Genomic DNA, 7,260 nt, shown 5'->3' on the forward strand with positions numbered 1-7,260 from the left:
TCTTGTCCATCCTCGCCATCCGAATCCAACTCAACGTCAGTGTACCATCATTTGTTGTCTGCATGGAGCCAACGCTTCACAATGATGAGTGTTTCGTTGCTTATCGGCGACAAACATCTCTAGTACGTGACAATAGCGTTGCCCACCAAGAACATGCGCTCGGTAGGAGCGCTTGTTGCACATACGGACAACAACTCCCTTGTAATGACTGCAAGTAAGGGGAAGCGCTTCGCCCCTTTGCTGGCCCACCAAGATAGTGGAGTGAACACTCCCTCATTAGGCACGACCTCCGTTAGGTATTGGTTGAACTCGTCCCATGCCAACCTCGTTGACGCAGGTGCCAGTTGGACTTCCCGCATAATGTTATGTAGCCAAGAGTCCAACTCGTTACCTCTTGAGTGCCCCTCTTCAGCGTCCCCTCTCGATCCATGTCTCGGCGAGTCACATGGTAACAAGGACCATACATATGCAATGGTTGCTTCTCGGACGCCCGGACGGAGCATTGACCCTTTGTAGAATGGATCCATCAATGCTGCGCCGGTGATTGCCTCATTCGCCCATAAGATCTCTGCATACTGTGCAAGCTTGTAATGCATCGCCTTACACGCTTGCACCATGTTGGAACGATCTCCTTCATGCAACCTTCGTATGCATGTGAAGAAATTGCCATCTTCGATTTGCTGGACCACTTCCTCCATGTGTTCTTTGAGGCCGTTTATGAGATATAATACATCACATATCGCCGGGTCACTATCTTGCAAACATGATTGGTGGATACAGCGAACCGTCCAAGGATGCGACAAAATTCTTTCACCAACTCCCACTCGTCCTTCGACATCTTTGTCGCTTTCCCCTTCCGGCCAAAAGCCTTCAACACTTCATCAATTACATCACGCTTTTTCGTGACAGTGACTAACATAGCCTAAGTGCTGCTCCATTGGGTCGGATACTCTAAGACGACCATGTTAGAGTCCGCGACTTCGGGGTCATCTTCACATGCCTTTGCATAATGTTCTCTCCATTGCGTACAGCTCTGAATACTGCGCACTAGTGTCTGCGCCTTTGAAACTACATCACCCAAACATAACGGCCGGTGTGCTACGTCATTGTCATCAGATGCTGAGAATATTTCTCCAAGTTCGTTATCCTAGTCGCTGTCGTACTAGTTTGTTGTCTTGGTCACATCGCCTTCTTTGGGCTCTACAGCTTGGGCTAAAGGAATGCCAAAGCTTTTTATCACTGCTTGCACAATAATGTTCAGAATGTGTGCAACTCATGGAACGTGCCTTTCTAGAGCTAAACATCGAGTTGACGATATTTATCTTTCTTGCCATCAATGCCAACATCCTTTTATTCGCCGATGCATTGTCAGTAGTCACCGCATATACCTGCATAAATACCGATCACATGTAAAGTCGCATGTTTAATTAATAAGATAAGTTTGACGCTGAATGCTGACCTTCGGCTGTAGACCAAGTTCTTCTAGGGCCTAGAGAACGAAGGACGCCATGTTGTCCCCATCGTGCTTGTCGACGATTTCTTGGATGGCAAGTACTTGCTCTCGGTACACCCATTTATCGTCCACCCAATGGATGGTGATGCTAGAAGTCCAGTACCGTTCTCAGCAGTCCACACATCTAGGGTTAGGGACACTCGGTCCATGTTCTCTCGTAGCTTGTTCACATCTTGTTTCATGCGTCCATTCATTTGGATGGTCCATTGTTTAATGACCTTCGCACTGGGAGGATCCAAGTTGAGAAGTGTCGCATAGCACCACATCTCCTTGAACATGACATTCTGAACAATGCTCCACGGTGAATTAGTCATGCATATAAACTGTGCAATGACATTCTACATCTTGTCTAGCGTATGCCCTCTAATCGGCCCTCGCCGGCTAGGCTCTCCCTGTTGTTTGCTTTGCATTTTCTCTGATATACACGGCTGATCAGGGTCTTCAAACACCACACCCTTAAGCTCCGCATGACGTGCACGATGGCAAGCTTTGAAATGTCTCCAAGATACATTGGTGCTTTTGTCGGCCTGCTGTTTTATCGCTTTTCTCTTATTGTGTGGGTTCTTCTCTTGGCATAATAAGCATGCATAGTATCTATCACCAATGGGTTCGAAGTAGTCAACGATGACTAAACGGTTCGAACGAGGGTGACTTTGTATGGCACAAGATGTTCCCACGTTCATACCTTCAGGACAATTAGCTCCTAACCCAGATCTGTCTTGGGGTGGGGCACTACCTCCGGGTGGGTTCATGGTTCTGAAGTCATAATTTGGTAAGCAAAAATTATTTAATACGTCAACGCATGATTTTGATCTACACTTAGAAATCTAAATAAATTAAGACATTGTGGAACATAACACAAGAAAGAAACATAAGACAAGATAGAAAAAATATCCCGAGAATCTTACTTGAATTTCTGTTTGCTACATTTCATAGCCAGTCAATAATAACAGGCTACCAACAACCAGGAAACACGCAAGGACTTCACCGAGAGAGTATGACAGAAGGAGAGACGAGTGGAAGACTGTGTAATACAAAAATTCAGATGGAGTGACAGAAATATTCACAAATTGGGGAAAAATGGGAGAAATAAGGGATAAAGAGAAAGAGACAGGAAGTCAGAAAAATTCACACAATTTCAGACATTGTGGGAGGGGGAGGATTGGAGATAGATGAGAGACATGGAGAAAAAAAAATTCCAAGAGAAATGTTAGAGTGGGGTGTGAATGACAGAAGAGAATGAGAATTAGAGAGGAGAAGATAAAAAAACCAGAGAGTGAGAGAGAAGGAGAGAAGACTGGAAGACTATGTAATAAAAAAATTCAGAGGGAGTGACAGAAATATTCACATTGTAGAGGGCAGATATCAATCTTCTTTCTCGCCAGATTCTTTTATTGATATCAGATCACTACTTTCAAACCCAGAAAATTCATTTGATTCAGTCTGATTAACTTTATGCATAACAAGATCCACAAAGACTCTAACATTGTTTTTTTATCTCGATGGAGTATTTGACCAAGTCGGGCTCTAGTTCAGGGTTTACACTGCCAAGGAATTCTAAAAAAAACCATGTACATTTACTCTCAGTCAACTGAATTCAGCATTGGAGGCTTTTAACGTTGTTCTGTTATTTACAAGATCTATAATTTTCATATGCAAGAAACAAAGAACATCATTTATGAACTCTAACTTAAGGATGAGTTTTCTTCCCATGAGATATATGGTTTGCTAAAATAAGGATTCTATTCTACCCATTTAAGGGTACATGAATCCAATAAACAAAACTGAGTTATCCTGGCCAAAAACATACAGCAAACCATAGGTTTGTCGCAGGCCCTACATCTACCATGAAAATATCTCTGCTGAAAACATATGTTCCTATTTAATTTAACTATAGCATTGGGATGCAATGCTATAGTTAATTTAACTATAGAACTGAGAATTAGCGAATGAAGTAGGAAAAAAAAAGAAAATTTAGAAGAACTAAGCGGCATAGAATAAGAGAATTAGAGGGTAAATAAGAAAAATAAACAGACGACCCAGACGAACATGACCGAACGTACGCCCAAGACCGCGACTGTCGATTCTGCCAATGCTGCCGTCCGCCAATTTTGCAAATGCCGACGTCCACTTACGCTGCCGTCCACTGTCTGCCGTCCATCGTCCAAAACCTCTACGGCTCTCTTTCCGTCTTTCATGTATTTTTGATTCAAATTTTCGAATAAAAAATACACAAAATTACCTTAAGAATGTAATTCAATGTGGATATCAAAATCCGATATCCACACCCGATATACGATGTCGTCATCCTCCCCCTCTGAGACAAAGACGGATGACGACATCGAGACAGATATCAGTATCGAATATCCGCACTGTAGCAACCGATATCCGATATCTGGATATCGAAAAGAACGGATACCAGAAATTGCCTTTCCGGTATCCGATACAGCATATGTCCCGATACCGTCATCCATACCAGTATCGGGACAGGCGAACACTAATGAGAGGTGAGATCAGGTGATCAGGAGGATACCTGAGGTGGTGATGACACAACGGTAGTTGCGAAATGACATCGTCCAAGGGGACTTAGACTCAGATTCCTTTGGTAATTCCCAGAAAGAAGGATCTATGATTTATATTGACAGATATCTTCAATTGCCATTGTTATAGAATGGCAAGTCCAGGGATTTCACTTCTTTTTGTTTTGAGCAGAAATACTTGCAGTACTTTTTGAATGACTTTTCAATAAATTGACAATAAATTAAAGTTGAAGATTAGTTTGATTTGAAAAATGACAAGCTCATATTGGTACCATGTGATATACCCAAAAATACAAGAAATTTATGCAGAGATTATATGTTCACCAAATACCAGCAGATCTCGTCATCCTAGAATTTTAATTAAAAAAATGTTTAATTTTGAACGTTTTTTTGGCATACAATAAGGAAACGTGAATTTTCTCTGATACCCAAAATTTTATAATTAATTTTCAAGTAATTACAATAACTTTTAATAATACAAATGAAATGCAAAATCAAAATTTATGATGATAATTTATCATATTGACATACATTAACTTGTTTAGTTAGCCTAACAACGGGATAGTCCTTCACTGAAGCTAATTTACCATGTATCTTTCTATTGCTCCTAGTTTTGGTCACTAAAATCCATCCCTTAATGTCTCTAAAATCTATTTATATCCATTTAAATGGATTGATGACTTAATTGGCTTATTTTTATTATAGTGTAATTATGTGATGAAATTAATTCAATTTATCTGGCTAGTTTAAAATACAGAAGCAACTGAAACCACCCCATATTTTTAGGTATAATATTGATAATACATGCATTACATGACGTGTGATATTAGAGTCAGTTGAATGAACCAACGACAAAGAATATTGGACATTCACGCAGTATCTTGGTTCCAAATATATGATTAACAGTCTAAATTTTCATTTAATATAATCAGTGTAAGATGTTTTTCTTTAGTGATGATACATGGATTGCGTAAGATTTATTTTCACCCAAAAGACAATGATTCATTATCTTGAATCCTTTTTTTTAGCAACTTCAAGAGGTTTTATACCCATGGTTTTTCCTGAGAGCACATGGTATCGATGACATCCACCATAATCAAGGTTAATTTGGATGACCAACATGGCTGTTGGGCATGTGGTAATACCTGCACTCCTTGGAGCCTACACCCCTGATAGTCATAAATTACATGCTATTTTTACTTATATTGTCATGAATTTATTTGCTTACTTTCATTGAAATGATCATAAATCTGTGTTATTAATGGTTAAAATCATGTATTCCACTTTAAGAATGAATTTCCAATTTTTCCTGCTTTTCTGGTAGTTTAACATAATTTTCTGACATTAAGAAAATAATTTTACCAGTCAAAGAAATATTTTTCAGATTGAATTAAATATTTTAAGGGGTTTTTATATTTTAAAAATGATATTCTAATTTTCTAGATTTTGTAGTATTTTATAGCATTTTCTGAAGTTAAATTGGTAAATAAAATAATTTGATTAGTTGGAAAATATAATTTTGACTTTATTTAAATATTTTGAATTAATTATTTGAATTTTTCTGCTGCTATAAGTTTGTACCACCCTGACAATCCGTGATATCATTCAGAGGAGAAAGAAATTGGATGGCTCAGATTGCTTCAAATTAAAATAATGATATCTAATGACGCTTAAGGAGTTTCAGGCTGACATTTTGAGGATACTTCCAAATTTTGCTCCTGTATCCATCCAACATATTGGATCTATAAATAGAACCCCCATCATTGTAAAAAAGAACATACTAGATTTTGTTCCTATTAGGATTAGCGGAGTGATCTGCTCATTCAAAATCTTGTTTGGGTATGTTATTGTACTCTAATAGTGAAGGATTGAAGGAGTGACTTTTAGATCAAGACACATGAAGAAAAGCACCACTTGGCCTGTTGGGCACATGACGACAAGGTTAGTGCTGTCTTCGTCTTTTTCCGTCTCACGTCTTCGTCTTTTTTCCTTGGTTACCACTCTCATGCCTTAAACTCTATCTGTCTCCATCTTATCAGCACGTATCTGTCTCCATATTCATCATCATCACTCCCCCCCTAGTCTCTTGTCAGCGTGTATTTGCCATTATCGCTGTCGCAAACAACACAAAATCTCTTCATCTGTTCCACTTCACTCACATCCATCTCTGTCTACCACTACCCAGAACTCCCAAAGTGCCATCTAAGGTATTTTAAAGTTATATTTACTTAGTTTTCTGCTATTACAAAGTCATTATTAAAATTCTCAATATTATTCTATAAAATATGAATAAATTAGGTTAAATAGGATTAATATTTTTAATATTTTCTAACCTTCCTATGATTAATATATAATTATATTCACTATTTTTTCTTTCATTAAATTATATTTTTTCTTTCAATCTATATAAAAATTCTAAATAAATATAAATCAAAGATAAAAAATCACCTATTTAATACTTGCTCTCTATGGATTCATCCCTTACCTGTTCTATGCTTGTAATACAATTTTAAATATGGTTGTATAAACCACAAGCCTTAAAGGATATATTTAAACCTAATATCTGGTTTATCAACACCTTAAAGAAATTGTGTGGAGCAGGTGAATAACACATGATTATAAGGTGGCTGGCTTGTAGACGGGCACATGCAGACACACTAGTAGACTGAATTTTCACAAACTGACTTTAAGTCCACAGTTGGTCTCCCAGCTCAGAAATCAAAAAATAACTTTAAAGCGATCTACTTATCATCATCCACTGATTTTAAGTCAACCCACATGCATACCACATTTCCATTAACCAATTTACCAAATTAGTTAAAATTTAGACCAATTTTAGACCATGTCTCACCTCAAAATATAGGTGGTTATGACAATTGTATTTACAAACCTGATTCGGCTAGCTACTTGGTAAGACCAAAATGGATCAGACCAGGCCTAACAAAATATTATTTTGTATTTTTTCTTTTTTCCTTATTATTCATATTTCTTTCACCCTTAAAGGATATTTCCTTGTTCAAAAACAAGTTCACCTAAGACATTACTTAGATCACTAAATATGGAAACAATGTTAAAAAATGCGATTGATCTAATGGTCTTGGGCCTTGATATTGACCAGAAGGTTTCAGTGTAGAATCACAAACTTCAGAAAATTTAATGATTGAAATTAAATTTTACTTGTGAGATGGGAAACCCCCACTAAAGCAG

This window comes from Wolffia australiana, chromosome 10 (genome assembly GCF_029677425.1).
Source record: "Wolffia australiana isolate 7733 chromosome 10, ASM2967742v1".
Classification (NCBI taxonomy): Eukaryota; Viridiplantae; Streptophyta; class Magnoliopsida; order Alismatales; family Araceae; genus Wolffia; species Wolffia australiana.